Here is a 19,058-nt window from a genome sequence, read left to right on the forward strand (position 1 = left end):
TCCATTCGGCTCAGGATAGGCAATTTTGCTTGATGACTTCGATGAATCAGAAGCCTCAAAAGCCAAAAAACATGAGTGACGCTCAATTAGAAATAACGAAAGACTCGTCATGACATCCCTCAAAACAACGGAGTTGAGTGGAAGTTTCTACAACTTTACGGGGCGTGATAAAGCCTTCCAGCGGTGAACGCTTTTAACTGTGGCTATCGGCGTTTTTCCATTCTATTGCGCCCCCCTCCCACCCCCCATGGTCATATTTTCATAATACTATTTCCAGAATCTTTTTCGTGATTCCTGTAATGCATATTTACTTCTGGTCTAGCCTGTGTACAGACCCCTCCCCGCACAGGCTACTTTTGGTCATTCCAGTGGGATTTAAAGGTACGGTAAAACGGTTAAAAAAAAAACGTGCAACTTGTTTTGCAACATTGTTGCAAAACGAGTTGAATAGCATCGATGTTGCGCGTTTTACCAACCTTTCAACAACCTCATCCCCAGGGCTTTTCCCTTAAAAAATGGGTGGGGCGGGAAAAGGCCCTGGCATCGTCTAGTCACGTGTCTTTATTAAATATTCATATGATCGGTAATGTATGAATTCCTCTGGTCAATTCTGTATCCTCATTGGTTGACGGCTTTTCAGAAAAATACATTAGTCTATTGATTTGTGATTAATTTTTCCGAGAGGTGGAGGAAATCTCCACGCGAAACTCGTCATTCTGGCTGCGTAGAAAGAGCAAAATTCTGAAAATTGACGGGAATTTATGGAGGAATCAACTCCTAAAGAGGTTAATCCTCGAAATTTAATTTTCTGGCTTTGCTGCGAAGCATTTGAGAGCGGTCACTTGACTCGTGTTTTCGGTAGAGCGAGTAAAAAGGAGGGCAGTAAGGAAGATCTTTCCTCAAAGATTCGAAATGTTTGTGGAATTGACATAACTGAAAGTGTTTCCCTCTCGACGCTTATATGCAGGACGTGCCATGGATTTGTGTCCAAGGCGAGTGACTTCAGACAAAGGTGCATGCAAATGCAAATACAGCTGGAACAACTGTGTTCAGTGAAGCGTTGTGTAGAGCTCTCCCCGTCGTGCAAGCCGCCTTCAAAGCGCTCAACCAGCGAGCTCCGTCGTTTCGCGTAAAGCTCCTCCGAGCAACTCAACTTCGGAGAGGCTCCAGCTCAAGCCATACAACGAGAACCCATGAAAGAGGCTAATCCATCGTTTTTGCCTCTAGCATCTGTTCTTCAGGATGAAACACCTTCGCTACCCGACGCTTCCAAACTCATCGATGGTGACACTGAAGAATTCATTCGGGTAGCAAACACACAACCAGCCGTCATTGCCGATGTCATAAAGCAACGTTCCCCGAGTGTGATTGCAGCACTAAAATTGACCATCAAAGATGAAATAGCCGCAGCTTGTCAAACGTTATGCAGACGCTCCGATGGCTCGGTTTAATATAGCAACAGGAACAGCTTCGAGACTTTGAAGGAATTTGATTTTGATCGCGTTTGGACAGAAATGAAAAGTATTGTGCCTTTTTTCATAGAGATCATGAATGCCGTGTCTGGAAAGAACTTAGGAATGGAAAACACAGAGCTTGATGTGCGAGTCAAGTTCTGCTTTCTCTACTCGGTTCTTATGAACGAAAGATGGCATGAGCTGAGTCTGTTGAAACGCGTTTTTTTAAAAAAACAATTTTCATAGCCCACCCCCCCCCCGTACTTTATGACCGGTCCCTTAACACAATATTTATTATTGAGGGTGGATGTACCAAGAAGGTTTGTACTGTTTTTGTGTAGTTGTACAGGTTCAAGTGGAGGTCTTGCTCTTTGCTACCCAATTTTGAAAGACGGCTCAATTTTTAAGACTTTGTAAACATCCAGAATGAAAACCCAAAATACACACCAATTGTATTATCTGTGTAAAAACAGAAAGCATGAAATTCTTTATCTAGAATATTTATAATTGTGTTTTATGGAAGATGTGAGACGAAAGCACACTTACCACATTTTAAGTAGATATAAGCTTATTATGTTTGAGTTTGATTTTTCAATCTTACAAGCTCATCAAGTATTGCAGCCGTTACTACTGGCATGCACTCACTACCCTGCCAGCACCTCCCATCCAATCGAATGCACTCCCCTGATTTCCAATTATTATTACTAGTTAACATAAATTACTGATCTATTTAATACGTACATTACCTGTGACATTTCTTGTATTTTATTCAAATCCACACTTCCTTGAATATTAAAGTAGAGGAAAATAAGAACCCGATGGACGGAGTTCTGACAAGATCATAAAATTTCAAACCAGTGCGTTAGTCCCGTGCATTTTGTCATGTGTTGCATGAAGTTCAACGGTAATTTGTTGCGTTGTACTTGATTTGATTTTATGTGTCAGTGTAAGCTTTAAAGATGCTAGACGTGTATGTGAAGATGGTTTTGTCTCTGTGTGGGATTACCTTGTTTGTAACATTTAAGTCTTTATTCATTCTAATGAACTTCAATGCCCATTTCTATGCAGCTTCAAGAACGATTGAACAGACTTGCTGTTTGTCTGTCCCATGGCAGACGAAATGGTTTGCTTTTACTGCCCCACCCATTTTTTAAGGGAAAAGCCCTGGGGACGAGGTTGAACCTTTCAAGTTTATTTGTTGCATTGGGTGGTGGTAAAACGCACAGCATCGCTATTCAACTCGGATCGTTTTGCAGCAATGTTGCAAAACAAGCTGGACGTTTTTTGTTGCCCGTTTTACTGAATCTTAAATAACAAGACAATGAAGCCCTAATTTGCACAAGAAAGCAAAACCCTGAAGGATTTTGGTCGTAGTAGTAAAATGACGTCATAGATGAAAATGGCCTTTTACTACCCTGGGAGCAGAACTTTCTTTTGTCTTCTTCTCACCTGGAAGACAAACCGCCACCTGTTTTTAGAAAGCATATGATAGTGAAAAATTGAGTAAAACGAAATCACTTCGAAGTTAAAATGAAAACAAAGGACTGAGAGTAATCTACGACCAGCCGTCCCCACAATCTGAACGCCTGGAACGGACTACCAGGCGTTCATCTTCTTTTTTTCTGCTTTTTTCTTCCTAGAAAGCGAAAACGTGCGCGAGTTTTTCCTTTTCCAATCACCTTTCGAAGAGCAAGGGAAGAATGACCGCCTTATCGCAGGTTAGTCTATAACAGAGGGAATGGAAATAGAATACAGTGACCTAAGCAAAAGGCCAGCTAAATTCTAAGATTTGCCAGTTTCTCGCAATTAACCGTGAGCAAAGAAAGAGACTGTAACTGATTTAGTCACTGTTTTATGACAATCAAATGTCTTTCAAGTATTATAATTGAAAGTCGCAAACAACAGAAATCCCAATCAGCCTAACTGCAATCCGTTTTAATTTTCAATTTTCTCCATACGCGATAAGCAGAAGGCGCCGTTCTGTTCAGGTGAGTAAACTGTTCATGGCTAATATTTACGATGTTTACTGCGCAGCAAAACTAGTGCTGTTCACAGGGGCGGATCCAGGATTTTTTTTAGGAGGGGGTGCACTCGTCTCTTGCTCTACTTCAACACCAATAAACCACATAGTTTTTTTTTGGCAGAATACCAGTTGTATTAGAAAACCGCAGGTAATCTCAGGGGGGGGGGGGGTGCGCACCCCCTGCACCCTCCCCCCTAGATCCGCCCCTGGTTCAGAAATGGTTTGGTTATATGTGATATTTTCAAAGAAATTGTTTTATATTTAAAGTGAAGGTACTTAAAGAAGTAAAGTTCTCAGGAAATTTATTAATTCTGAAATTCAATTTGTTTGGAATAAAGGAGGCCAGAAACACAAACTAAGTATTGCTGTCAGGTAACCAGTATCCGGCCAGTTTTTTCCTTGCTGTACAGAATCGATGAATTAGCTGCGTACATTATCCGGATAAGATTTATTTCATATCTATAACTATAATTAAAGCTTAGGATATATGATGTAATCGGAAAATGTAATTCTACTCAACCTCCTTATGATTTTTTTTTTCACTCATTCAGAGGCGACTTGATTTCGTGTGCACGGCTTGTTTCGCGTGACTGCATTTTCTAGTTCTATATAACCGGAAGCGTCGGAGTTGAACCGGGAATTCTCATACTTTCCCCAGTTGTGACTGCTAGAATGGGGTTCCAATGATATGAAAAATGCTCTAAGGGATTGAGTGATGTGAAAGAAGGAGGAGTAAAACGAAATCACTTCGAAGCTAAAATAAAAACCGTGAAGGTCTGAGAGTAACCTGCCACCAGCCGTCCCCACCATCAGAACGCCTGGAACGGACTACCAGCCGTTCATCTTCTTTTTTTTTTACTTCCGGGAAAGCGACAACGTCCGCGAATTTTTCCTTTTCCACTCGTCTTTGAAATGACAAGAAAGGAATGACCGCCTAATTGCAGGTTAGTCTTAGAGAGGGAATGGACATAAATACAGTGACCAAAGCAAAAGGCCAGCTAATTATAAATTCTAAGATTTGCCAGTTTCTCGCAATTAACCGTAAGCAAAGAGAGGGATTGGAAATGACATAGTCCCAGCTTTATGACATAATCAAATGTCTTTCAAGCATTATAATTAAAAGTTTCGAACAACAGAAACCCCAATCAGCTAATTGTCCATCTGCGCTAGCCAGATTCTCGTCAGACGTCCGAGGTCGATCGCTGCCCCTTCGTTTCTCTTCCTCTCCCGTCTGATACAGTCAGTGCGAGATCGCTTTTATGACGTCAGAGTGACGTCAGAGTACCCTCTTGTATGTCAAGAGCCAAGAAACAAAGAGTGGAAAAGGAAACCAGAACAATTTTACGCGGGTTTTTCCAAGATCAGATTTTGGGAAAGCTAAGATTCCTTATAACTTCTTCGTCGAAGAAAGCCGTCCACTGTTATCCTAGACGAACTCAATTCTTTGCTTGATATATCTGCGCTGAATTCGTCGAAACAAGCGATAGAATAGCGGTTTAAGCGCGCCCAATAGGATTTGCGAGGAACTCTTTGCAAGATTTTACGCAGTGAATTACAGTCTTCGAACGAGGACTTGCAATATGTTTGCAAAAGAAAATAAGAGAGAGGCAGAGAAGCGAAGGGGCCGCGATTCGGACCTCGAACGCCACGTCTGAGCGGAATCATGACACCGGTACATCCGCATGGTCTTTTGCCTCGGTTTATCGGTATTCTTTGTTTTTCGCAAGTTCCCTCACTGCTTATACGTGCGTTATTCAGTTTGATTAAATTGTTCTTGTGAAGTTATAATTTTTTAGGTGGGGTATTTGATTTCTATGACGGTAAAATGGTTTCTTTGATGACAAGCTTGAACTCCAGACTAGAGAAACAGCAAAGCAGGATTTTTATTGGGGAGACATCAGCGATCCTTTACCTTGCTGAATAAAACAAACACAAATTATGAAGATTAAGACAATTAAGAAAACCGATCACTACAAGACCGGGTGTAAAAATAATAATAATAAAAAAGGTGAACTCCCACTTTGCAGATTGGTCAATAGCTGTCTAACCCCACGTGGCCTCCACATGTATATTCTTCTACGAACAGAATTAAATGTAATACATGGACAACGAATAATAGAGACGATTCGTCAGATCATGTAGGCGAATCGATTTGCATGAGTGTAGGCGAATCAACTTGTAGGCGAACCGACCCTGCGGTTTCCGTCCTTTGGGACGCGAGTGTATCTACAATGTTCGCTCATTGCCAAAAAAATTCCATCGATATTTAAAGTAATTTGTACAAGAAATTTGAAGTACTCCTTCTGAATGAAAAGCCTATCCTTGAAACGGTGCCGAAGACTATATCGTGTTCTGATCGTGTAAAATTCCATCCAGGGCAATACCCCGGCGGAATACCATGAAATTGAGATGACGATGATCGTTGGAAAATTAGAATAAAACCCAAAAGAAGGCTGGTAATCTAGCTGGGTATGGCTCATGCTTAAACACCGTTTAACAGCCATTGTTTAGATTAAGATATTTCTTTACGCACAACAATAGGCGGTACCCCTATGGTTAAAAATATTTAACACTCAAAACGTACAACTTCTTCCCCTATGAAAGGCGACGAACATTCCCGTGACTTTCAAAGGGGATTCCCCCTTGTTCCTCAACCTTGGGGGCCAAGCCTCGCAGCGAGGTGGTGTCAAGGGCAGAGAGCTAGAATTAGAAATTTCCCTTTTAGCGATTGTAAACTATAAAAACCTTTTAAGAATTACTATATGGGCAGGAGAGTTTTTTCACAGAGGTGTGGACCAAAATCCGTTGTCCACAGTCCGCAGTCCGCAGTCCAGAGTCATTATGTTGTTCGGTTTGATGCTTCTTAGATAATGTACTTGGAGAACCGCTGACAGAATCGGTCAAATTTCTTCTTTCGCGCGTTGTGATCGCAATGTTTTGGAAAGCAAAAATATCGTTTTCCCTCGTCAAGAACATCGCTTTTCCTCGTCTACAAAATATGGAACTGGTATGGACACAGCAATGACGCAAGATTTTTTATTTGAATCTGAACAGAAATATTTCTCGAGGCTCAAACATGCTGACACAGTTGCGCTCAGGGGTCGGTACTGAAAGATATTCCACAGTTCTTTGTTCAAGTAAGTAATTTTGATATAACTTGCTAAAGTTTCGCTTTGACTTCCCCAATTTTTACCTTGTCCACCACTCGCAACTGGACACGGATGACGTATAAAAACAAAAGATCTCTTTGGTCTTCTTTGTTTTCTGAGGAAAAAATGTGCTTGATATTATTTCACGTTTTTTTTTTCTTTTGTTTTTAATATGTCATCTGTGTCCGGTACACGAAGTAAGTGCCGATGTTTTCCTTCTCCCTGTACAGTTAACCTTATTACCAGTTAACTTATTTAAAAATGCATTGTTCTTTTAAGTACTGAATATTTTTATGCAGTCCAACACCTAATTTCCTGGCTGAACTTGATTCACTCAATTCCTCAGCCTAATGCACTTACCAGTGGGCATCCCAGGGGCTCGCCCCCAGGGAACCCCTGATGATTTGTACAAAGTGGTTTGTAACCGGTACCCCTCTGTTGTCTCCTGTTAGGGGGGGGGAGGGGGTGGGGTAACAGTTGGTTCCAAGACTTCAGATGAAGCCTCCTGTCAAGGGACTTCCTGATTGTAGTGAAATTTTTCTTTACTTCTTTTTATTTGGGCGTCACCCAATAGAGTAATCGAGTTTGCTTGTTTTCATTCAAAGTTGCAATAGGCACACAATACGTGCGAACGTAAACACTCCAAGTAAACAAGCCAAGCGACAAGAATTTATGTCTGCCATGCACTGCATCACAACACAACATTTATCTTCGTTAGATACGACCCACAGATAACTCACGGAAAAACCACTCTACGACACTTGCTCGATTGATGTGCATGAAAAAATTTCATCTGCTATTGATCGTGGTGAATTAGCGGTTGGTGTCTTTTCAGATCTCTTGAAAGCTTTCGATACAGTCAATCATTCCATCTTATTTGATAAACTTGAACACTATGGTATACGTGGCTTGGCTCTGAAATGAATTAAGAGCTATTTTTGCAACAGACTTCAATTTGTAGAATACAATGGTTATGTTTCATCTTGTGCTAATATCATGTGTCGCGTTCCCCAAGGTTCAATACTAGGGCTTTTTTTTATTCTGCTCTACATCAATGATATAATCAACATGTCCACAAGACTACCATTGATATTATTTGCCGATGATACAAACGTATTTGTGTCTCACAAGGATAAAGACTGCCCGACTAATCTACTGAATGCTGCGCTAAATAAGTTGTCAATATGCTTTAGAGCTAACAGGCATTCATTAAACTTGAAAAAAACCAAATTCATTGTATTTAAACCATGTCAAAAGTGTACAAATCAAACTATTCAACTTTTAATTAATAGCCATAAAATTGATCAGGTAAAGGAAACAGTTTTCTTGGGAGTAATCATGGATGAAAATTTAAATTGGAAATCTGAAATCTCACATGTCGCCAACCGGGGCAGAGTCCAACATATTCACTTGCAAACTGTGTTTTCTTTTTAAAACCCTTGGGTTAATTAGATCAAGTCGTATTCTCTCATACACAAACCACGAAAGTGGGCTAATTCCAAAGCAAATTCATGTGCAAACTGCATGACAATACAACTCACAGTAAGGGCCTGATCACATGAGCCAGGTTAGCAATGCTCATGAACAGTGTGTTACCCACTGTCCTGTTTCTCGCTTGGTTCATTTGCCGGGCCGCCTGGCAAGCGTGATTACTTGGAAACTTGCCACCCGGGATCCCAGGCGCATCACAATACCAGGATCCCAGCTAACCAGGCTGGCTCGGTTGTCATAAAATTGCAAAGTTGATTTTTGTTGTGTTTAACTAAGGTGCCAGGATCTCTGCAAAGCGAGCCAGCCCGGCTCATGTAATCAGGCCATTTATTGTTCTCGAGCCAGATTGTACGCCCTCTGCTTGACCTCACTGATTTTTCAAAGCCCCTGAGCACACGCACAAACTTTCATCTTCATACCCCCTTCTCTATAATATTATTGAATGAACTTTTGGCCTTATTCATGTTCTCTTCATACAAATATTATCAAAAATAAACGAAAAATGATCCTAAAGAGAAAGCCTAACGATGTTTAAAATAAGTACAAGTATGTTTTTGACTACTGATAAGACTTTTCACAACCACCACTACATTTCAACACACTGTAACTACACTATCCCTTCATAACCAACATAACTGACCTCACTGCAACACCTACAGCTCTAACTCACTGTTACCTCCAAAATTAATTATCTTTTGTTACTTCATATTAAATTCTACAAGAAACAAGTTTCACTGATTAGCAAACTACAGCCATTATCCTACCAATTCATGTCCATGCCTTCCACACGTCACTCATCTCAACCAACCCCCAAAATATACGCCACTGCACTACTCAGTAAACTCACATATCCCTAATACACATTAAAAGAAAAAAACTTCACACACGCCTGGAACATTGACGCCCAAATATACGCTACCACAGCGTCTTGTTTTACTTAAAAAATGCCTCTTTTAAAGAGTAGTACAACTGTAAGGCAAAGTTAAAAGAAATGAGAAAAAAAAAATAGAAATAGCAACAAACTGTTTCTCATCCCTGCCAGCTTCATTTTTTGAGGTAGCCTCTAAACCTGTGATGAGTTGGTCTTTATTCCTTTTTTCTTTGGAAGGTGATAGGAGTCATCATCTGGCCATTTATCGTATCCTAATATAATGATACCTTTGAGGTGTGGTTTGGCTGCACCATGGTTAGATGCTTAGTTAATTTTGCAATTGGCCCAGCTGTCAAACTCAATCAAGATCCACACAAATCACAATTTGGTTTGTCTCAAGAAAAGTTCGAAGTCTGGCCTCAGCCTACACTTGTCTACTGCATGGGATGAAGTTGAGCTTTTTTTGTAAGTCAAGGAATGGGAAAGGACAACATTCTCTATACTTCTCTTGTTATTCTCTTTCCCAGCCACTTCTGCGAGCTGCATACATTGTAACAAAAATTATCCTTGGGGTCTTTTCCTCAGGGATTCTGCTATAAAATTGCAAAAGCAATCCAATCCCCCATCCTGGGCTAAAAATTGGCAGCAAATGTCAACAAATCCAGAGGACCATGCCCACATATGTCCCCAGGGAGAATTACCCCCCACCCCCACCTCTGGGATGACCACTGATAAGTGCATAATCATTAAACTTCAGAGTCATTTTGCAAAAGGTGCTCCATCAGTATAGTAGCCTTTTCTTCTATTACTACTACCGTAAGATACTTAAGTAAAAACTGGCAACCAGAAAGTCAGTTTTGGATCCTGCAAAGACAACAAGAATGCATCATACAATTTCTTCTCACAAGTCATGTGCTCTTGAAGATGCATGGGTGCTGTCCCAATGAAGTCTGTCGTGAGAACCTAACTATCTACCTTGCCTCTTTGAGGTCCATTGCGCATAAGGCCTCTGTCTTGAGAAAGTTGGCAATAAATTGTTATTTTTTTTATTTTGTCTTTTTTGTGACTGAAACCATTTTTTAAGCACAGGATTATTATTCTCTGTTCTATAGCTTGCACAGTGAAAGACACCAATCCATCCATGGAATATCCCAAATCTTCCAGAGAGATTTTCCTTGAGCATCAAAACAGATGACATGACTGGCAGCACATTGTCGGGAAATAAGGTAAAAGAATATATTGCAAACATGAATAAAAAGCACTTAGTTAATTCTATGCTAAAACTCAACCCTTAATTTAAGCCCATATCAACATATAAATTTTCCAGACTTGAGTCGACCGTTGGTAGATAGTCAATTTCCTTAAAGAATTAGTTGAGAGAATTTGATAAAAGATCAAACCATTTTCCCCTAGATGATCACTTTATTAATATTATTCTAATTACCACCTAAGTTATCTTTCAATTGATTATTATTTGGAAAAAGATTGATGTTGGTCACTAGTGGACCTAAAGGGTTAATAATTGTAATAGTTGACACTACAGCTGCCCATGCTCTATATGTTGTCGGTCAATTAATAGTATTCTTGGTCGTTGTGTAGCTCTTTGAAATATACATTGTACCGATTCCTAATGAAGATTTTCACACATATTCTATACATATAATGACCTCACTCTTGTCTAATAAGTAGTATTTAATTATAACCATAGCGACTGATATTATGTACTTCAAATACGTTTATGACACCCTGAGGTGCACTACTCCATTTCATGGATCAATGCAGTTTTTATAGGTTATAGGTTTTTTATAGGTTGATTCTCAATTTTAATATTTTTTATGATCATGAATAGTTATGGTTGAGAATTAACCTCGGTTATAAAACCTTTTTTAACCTGAATTTCATTTTGACCTACAACATGTACGTGCCAGTTTTGTCATCATTGTTTTATTGTGTGCCATGTAATAGGTACCGAAGTTGGAGTTTCTTCTGGCTGATGCAATGAACGATGAGTGTGACACCATTTTTACATGTGGTGGAGTGCAGTCAAATCATTGTAGAGCCACTGCAATAGCAGCAAGACAGCTTGGCTTGGATTGTTATTTGTTTCTTAGAAGCTCTGAGCAGGTCAGCTACACTGTATATTTTCTTGCAATGTACAAAATGAACACCTTTTTAAATTGGTCCCCTTTACTTGATGCCCTTGCTGTTTGAACCTATCCACATTAGCTCACATATATATTGCTATGGGAACCAGAAAAAAATTCCTGGAGCAAGAGTTAATAACCAATAACAAATTCAATACAATGTGTAGATTTACTTATTATATACATACTGAGAAATACTCACCAAAAAGCTATGTCGTAAATTTTTGTACGCAAATTAGTTCAAGCCAATCAGAGGAGCGAACGATGGTTTTCACACGTGAAAAAAATGATACGTCCAATCAGAATCGCGAACGATGTTTTTCCACGTGTGAGAAAAATGATACGTCCAATCAGAAGCAGGAGTTGTGTGAGTTTCGCGCCAAAATTCCCGCCTTTTATTGCAGCTTGCAGCACCGCTTCGCACACATTCAACGAGAAAAGTTTTACTCAAAGAGTTTGTCTCGCTAAAAAAGTGAAAAACATTTCGGAAATGGAGTGGAATAGTTTCGTTTGTTTCACTGTCGATAAAGAAAACGGTAGAGAGCCGGTGAAACAACAGCGGAAAGGGATAAACAGAACAAGACGTAAGCTTTTGTTGTGCTTTTTGTCGTGGCTACTTTGCCTTTCATTTAAGCTTAAGCTTATATTGAAACCGGCCATTTTACTTAAATTCGCTCATTTTCAATTGTGCATTTAGAACAAACAGTTAAGATTACTTATAGTTCTTGGATTACCTCATATCCTCACCGTCATTTATGTTTTTAACAAACGTTTTTACTAAAAAGCTGATACGTCATTTTCGTTGTCATTTTGCGGTAAGTGTGTAGCGGCAAGTTTTAGCATTTTTGAAAGATTTAAAATAAAAAGGCCGCCAAAATGATGAATTTCTCAGTATGTACATAATAAACACAATACCACATGGAAAGTGCTTTGTACGGTATTTACGCACTCGTTGTTCTTGTATCAGAAATCTTACTCGTTCGCTGCGCTCACTCGTTCGATTTCTAATACGTCAACAACTCGTGCGTAAATACTGTACGCCAGCACTTTCCATGAAGTATTCTCTATTTCCACAGTATTCAAAGCTGGGGTATATTCACCTTGTTGGAAGGTGTGTGCCCTCACTCTCCCAATTTCTATTCCACCACCCTTATTTTGCCATCGAATCAGACATTAATTATTTTATTGAACCCATCAACAATAGATGAGCATGGGGAATGGTACCTGAAGAAGGTGGAGCCACGAGACAGGCAGAGTCGATTGTGCAGTGCATGAGGGGACACAAATTGCCTTAACTGTAAGTATCCTGGAGAGTCCCATACAGTTTACAAAAATCAAGCTTTGTTTTCCCTAAATGTTACACCATATTTTGCCCCAAAGACATTAAAAATTTCTCCATAATAGAAGAGTGTTTTGCTAGGGTTAAAAAAGTTTGGCTTTTATGAGTTTCAATACAAAGAATCAAAGCTCGCAAGAAATTATCAACATAATTACATAGCACACAAACATTGTCATCTAACTCCTCGCACGTAGCCGGAATAAGCCAAATAATGAAGCATATAACGAAAAATCGTCCTCAAATGGTCTCGATAACTAAATTATACTTTTTTTGTTGTGAAAGAAACTTTTGTTTTTCAGTGTTACCCATCGAAAAAGTGAGGAGTTATTGTATAACATTAGGTATAACAGAGGTAATACTCACGGGTTTCACGAGTTCTATGCTCTATTTTTCACCAGGAAACAAACTTCAATTCTTTAATACCTTACAGTTGTCGGTCCTTTTACCTTGCATTCAACAACAAATTAAAGGTGAACAAAGCGATGAAATCCGGCACTCTTCTCTTATAAATAGCAAGTCGCACGAAGTAAAATCCACCAATATGCACTGCATTCTCACTACAAATATAAACAAATGTCGTGGCGAAAAAAAAACAAGGAGAAAAGGATGCCAGATCTTCACCTCGGCTCCAGCTAGAAGAATGTGGACTCAAAGTGGGACAAACATTGTAATTTTTTTAGAATTCTTTTGCGCGCAAACTAATTTATTCTGGTACGAAATGAAGATTAAAAAAATGTATACTGAAACCTAATACACAACAAAAAAATTTTCGCACTTTTGTGGAGCGCGACATATTAATGGGATTAAGTCGGATTAGCTGCCCACAAAGAAAACATCTCTGGGTGGGATTGTACATCCAGTAAAAGCAATTTGTGTCCCCTCATGATCCATGATAACCTGCGAGTGGGAACCACCAGGCACTGTCACACTGAAAATCACTGGAGGCTAAAAGACTTACCATGCCAAGAGGGATGGACAGGGAAGGGGTAAACTCAATGAAAACAGCCCAGCAGTGAAAAACAAACACAGAATGACATCAAAAGCCAGGCTGTTAATACATGTACGTGAGCCCCTACACACGACCCCTGGCCACCCCACATACTGATCCATAGGGGAAAACTGCTGGCCAGCATTGTTTCGTGTTTATTACTTAGCCTAATTACATTTAGCCACATTTAAAAGATTTATAATTTCCCATTCGTCTACGTGGCAGCCACCTCAGAACTACCACAATACACAACAGCAATCTACTGCACCAAATATTGTGCCTTGAGTGGGTTGAATTCATTTTTTGTTACCTGTTTTGCCAGGAGCAAGTATTCTAGCACTGTCAACTGGAGCGCACATTTCGAAACCTATATAAGAAGGACACCCACTGTTGGTCGCTTCCCTCGCTGTTTTCAGTCATTTTCTGCAATTAAGCTCCCTAAATGTGACGGACACCTTTCTTTAAAGTCCGGAAAGTTGGTCCTGATTCTCACTGTGTTCATCTGCGAGAGTTAAGTAAATTTCAATTTCTGTTAAATTTTAAACTATTAGCGCCCTCTTGGGAGCTAGTAAACTGTAGAACATTTTGTTGATTCTTGTTCATGTTGATGCAGTCTACAGATATTGGATGTAAAGGAAATCTTTTTCTAAAAAAAAATGGTTGGAAGCCATGTTGTTGTTCCAAAACTTCAGTATAAATCAGGCCTTAAAGAGATGATGCAGACTTGTAAGTGGCTTTAATGACTTAAAAAGACTACAAAAACCTTTTTTTAGCTGGAACATTCTTATAATGATAAACATTGCATGGTGAGATAATTAAGGCACTTCTGGCAAAAGATCAGAAAACCCTACACTAGCTCTTATAATTGGCCACCCACAAATTGTAAACTTAAGGTTTTTTTGTCCCACCACCCCAAGAGAAATAATTTTGATTTCTAATTTCCTTTTTTGCTAAGTACGCTGGAGCCACTGAATATACCTATAATTACATGTAACTGATTCCCCTGGCCAACTCAAAATCTCCTTAAAACCTTGTAGCAGTTGCAGTACTGTATTAATTGTTAATCTTATTTATTTTGTCAGAAAGCAGCAGGGATCCTCAGTATATTTGATAGAGATAGGTGGTTCATCTTACACAGGGATGTTTGGTTATTTGACTGCATTTCAAGAGATGATAGAACAGGTACACTATATGAACTATATGGGTTATTTGACATGCATTTTGTAGGTTAAAAGAATATTCAGGTTAATAAAATCTACCCTGGTTAAAGAATTTGGGTAGATTTATTTCCTTTGTCTCATTACACTATACATGTAATATTATTCACGAACTGAGCTTAATAGGAGACAAAGGAAATTGAGTAAAGTTGGTTTAAAAAACTGAATTTAATTTTGTCTATAATACATATTCTATGTAGCTATTCATAAAAAGATACTTAAGGTCCTAAGTGACTTTTCATCTCAATATTATTTATTTTAAGCAAATAAAACAAAGGCGATTTGAAAAGAAAATCTACATTTACATTGTAGCACTGATCAGAATTCCCTTGACAGAAATTTTTTTCAGGAAGCATGTTAAATGTCAAAGTTTCTCTGTGGTCAACCTTGTTGCTTTCATTCGGTTATAATTTAGTAATGGTGACTTGAGATGAATTTAAGAGCAAATTTTAAGGATTAATTGCAAAGCAAATGGAGCTTTGAAGTGAAAAAATATCATCTCTCAGCAGAAGGAGTTACTGTACACCACTTCATTTAACAAACGTGGTTGTTTATAGTTTGCTAAATGCTACTTCTCATCTTTTCGGTCAAGGGTACCTGTATTTAACAGACACCCAAGTTATTAAGAAGGTGCTAGTGGGGCCAGTACTAAGGGCATCTACTTAGTAAAGTGTGCCATGTTCTTTTAAGGGAAATATAAATTAAGAGATGATCATGCAATCCAGGTCCATATATTTCTTAGCCTCTCATGCAGATGTTCTTTGGGGTTTGTCACGCATTCCACTAACGACGTTAGTGGTGCAGGAATGCGTGACAAACCCCTAAGAATGTCTTCATGGGCGGCTATATATTTTTTAGATTATTTTGTTATTTTGTTAAGTAGTTGTAATTTGTTAGACCTTAGTAGTTTTAATTTATTGTTTGGATGTTTTTCATATTTATTCAGATGTGTTGGAAGATTATGATGATATTGTAGTTACTGTCAGCAGTGGAGGAAGGGCATCAGGAATTGCTATTGGCAATTACATGACTAGCTCAAAACTTAAGTAAGGCTCCAGTTTGCATTTAAATACTTGTAAATAGTTATTTAGGACCAACCATGCAGTTGCTTGTTTAAAAGAGATATTTGCACTTTGCTAAAAGTGTGTTAACAAAATTAATGTGCTAGACTGACCAGTTCAGTTTTCTATGGATTGTGATTCATGCAGAAAAAAAATTGCCAATATTCCTTTAGTTTTTCCTCTGTTTTGGAATAATTTTTTTTTAAAGGTTGATATACAGGTAGCCTTCAAAGGCAAAATTGCTTCCTGATTCCCACCTGTTTTCACTAACAGAGTGGTTTTCCTGGCAAAGCAAAGTAATCTACTGTAAAAGTACAAAATGAAAACAGAATATATAGAAAAAATGACTGAAGCAAATGTTTTAATTTTTTTGCCATAATAGTGTAATAAACCTTTTCTCCCTGAGGTTCCTCCCTAGACTACTTGGTAAAAAATAAACAACAACAATAACAACAGCAAACAAACAAAAAAAATCACTGGCCTTTAAGCAGTAATTAAGGAACTTACTAGTCAGTCAAAAAGAAAAAAAAAAGAAGAAAAGCAAACAGATTTAAATCATCCAAACTGTCCCTATTACAATTCAAAAGCTAATGTTTGCTTTATTTCTTTCTGCTTAATTTCTTCTGTTCTTTTGATGGGAAAAGTGAAATTTTGTATCTTCATGGCTCAGTCAGTAAGATTTGCAAAATGTTGTGGATGTTTTAGAAAGGTTAAAGAGATTTACTGCTTCTTAAGGAATTATTCATGAGTATACGGTTGATAGTTTTATTGGCTGAACTTTCACTGGAGGGGATTACTCCCAATAATGGCCTATTTGGGGAGGCTCCCCCCAAAGGGGTACCATTTTTTAGGCTGCAGGAGGGCTTCAGGTACATGAAAAGGTGGAAATTTCAAGTATACGAAAGAGTAGGGAAACCTGTGGTTTCGGTCTGTAACTAAGGCCCAAAAGAGCTGACATACGGATCATATGATTATTTTTATGGCTGTGAAATAGTTGATAAAATGTTATCGTTTGGTGATTGATTCATTCAAAATTCAAAGTGAATTTAAAACAGCTAAAAGGGATGCAAAGTTCTAAGCTTAACAGGTATGTGGAAGGGGTACATGAAAGAGACACCTTTTCTCTCAAAGATGTGGTAGTATAATTATAAATGGTTAAGGGATTGTACCTTCGGGCAAAGCCTACAGAATGTAGTCCCTGTATATAACTTGGTAAAAAAATTGAAGCTGTGAAAAACGTTACTTTTTTTCAGCTTTCTAGATGCCATGCAGTTAATGTGTCTTACAATGCAGCTCATTTTTAAAATAAAATCAATGAAGACCTTAGAATTGGGGGAATTGATGTCAAAGCAGAAGATATTATAGATATTATTGGTGGCTACAAAGGAGGAGGATATGGCGTGTCAACTCAACATGAGCTAGGAGGGCACACTCTTGTAGGACTGGGGTAATTGTTTATCAAACAGATGATATTATTGGTGGATGAAAGGAGTGTGAGGAGGTGTGTCGCAACTGCTCACGGGATTGGTTGGGAAAACAATGAACAAACAAAGTTAACAATGAAAGTTGCTTGCTATAATTTAATTCTATACACACAAACAAAGACTTGGATGAGGTTCAAAAGTGGCTGAAATCCAATAAACTCACATTAAATGTCAAAAAGACAAAATATATGATAACTGGAAGCCACTACCGACTAAGGCATTTAAATGGTGACTTAAACGTTACTGTTAATAGTCAACAATTGACTCGGGTGACTAATTATAGATATCTGGGAATAGAGGTTGACGAGGCATTGGGGTGGCAATCCCATTTAGATACCATCTGTGAAAAGGTATCTGCAGGTATAGGGGCCTTAAAACGTATTCGTTCCCTGGTGCCTCGCCAAACCCTACTGAAAATGTATGATGCTTTAGTCGCTCCTTATTTTGATTATTGCTCCGAAGTCTGGGGATGTATGGGAAAAGGCCTGTATGACAGACTCCAGAGATTGCAAAATAGGGCTGGGAGACTTATAACATTTAGTGATTATAATACAAGATCTGCGGATATCCTCCAAGACTTGAGATGGGATACCCTTGAGCAAAGACGCTCTAAACAGCTCGCAATAAGTGTTTTAAAATCTCTAAATAACCTTTACCCTGAGAGTTTAAAGAACATGTTTAAACCAACCTCCAGGGTTCATTCTTACAACGTGCGAGGTGCCTCGAACAACATTTTTGTACAAAGGCCCCGTACTGAAGCTGCTAAGCGGGCTTTTAGCTATAGGGGAGCAGTCATGTGGAATGGCCTAGAAAATGTACTTAAAGACGAGATACATCTCAACTCTTTCAACTCTGTCCTGTCTTTGTCTTGAACCAGGGACTGCCTTGAGGGAGTTGAGATAGAATTTATTTTAGTTATTTAATGTACCTTTACGGTTGATTGATTTTTGTGTAATTAATTATACGATAGATTTTCTTAATATATAGATATATTTTAGCATTAATGTAGTTTCTCTGAAAATTTTGTTATGTAAACGGCTCACTGGAAGAGCATTTTTAATGAAGTGATACCGTTAATAGAGCTTGATTGATTGATTGATTGATTGATTGATTGAGACTCTACCTAGCAACTTCCAAAACTTCCCCCACCACCCCCAACTCTTCTTATACAGTGTAGGTTGACCACTGAATTTAATTCGAAAACGTGTGTAATCGTCCTGGCTTCTTCAATTCGCATGACATACAATACAATACAACTGCTTCCAGCTAAGTCTTTGAAGTTGGTAACATTACACAATCTATGACGTCAGAGGGTAATATTACCGAAATCACTGCAGGGAAGGGGGAATACATGCTGAGAATTGACGGAGTCATCATTAAAATAGCAATTGGTTGAGTCTTTTGGTGTGACTCGACAAGTGGTGTTCTTTGGTTTTATTTTGACTTATTTTACTTTGTTATCAAATTGGCCATTTGCACTAAAAGGCATGTGACATCGTTTTTATGAAAATGAAAGTTACACGATTTTGCCTTCGAAAAACGATTAGTGGGTCATATCTTAAACAAAATAATACTCATTTGGTTTTTCAAACCCGCACCATTTTCTTAAAATGAATAAGTTCGTAAATGGTCACGTGACCAAAATGTGATTTTTTTTAAATTATGAATTACCTCTCTCTGAACACAAATTTTGCACTTAAACTTCAAGGAAAATGTTGAAAAGATGATGTGATAACGTTTACAGCACATCTGAGCGTAACTATGAAACGCGGAACAAGATATAAACAAGAAATAGTTTTGGCAGCCATGTTGGAGGGCAAAAGCATGCGCTCCAACA

The 19,058-nt window shown here is 38.6% G+C and overlaps 1 protein-coding gene and 1 pseudogene across 1 annotated transcript in view; both read left to right on the plus strand.

Annotated features, from left to right (window-relative positions):
• The window catches only part of LOC140949835 (uncharacterized), a 53,734-nt gene that overhangs the window by 24,464 nt on the left and 10,212 nt on the right, over positions 1-19,058 (plus strand). The gene's annotated exons all lie outside the window — the stretch shown is intronic.
• On the plus strand, positions 1,194-18,754 carry LOC140950734 (uncharacterized; annotated as a pseudogene).

The sequence above is a fragment of the Porites lutea genome, chromosome 10, assembly GCF_958299795.1.
Source record: "Porites lutea chromosome 10, jaPorLute2.1, whole genome shotgun sequence".
In the NCBI taxonomy this organism is placed as follows: domain Eukaryota; kingdom Metazoa; phylum Cnidaria; class Anthozoa; order Scleractinia; family Poritidae; genus Porites; species Porites lutea.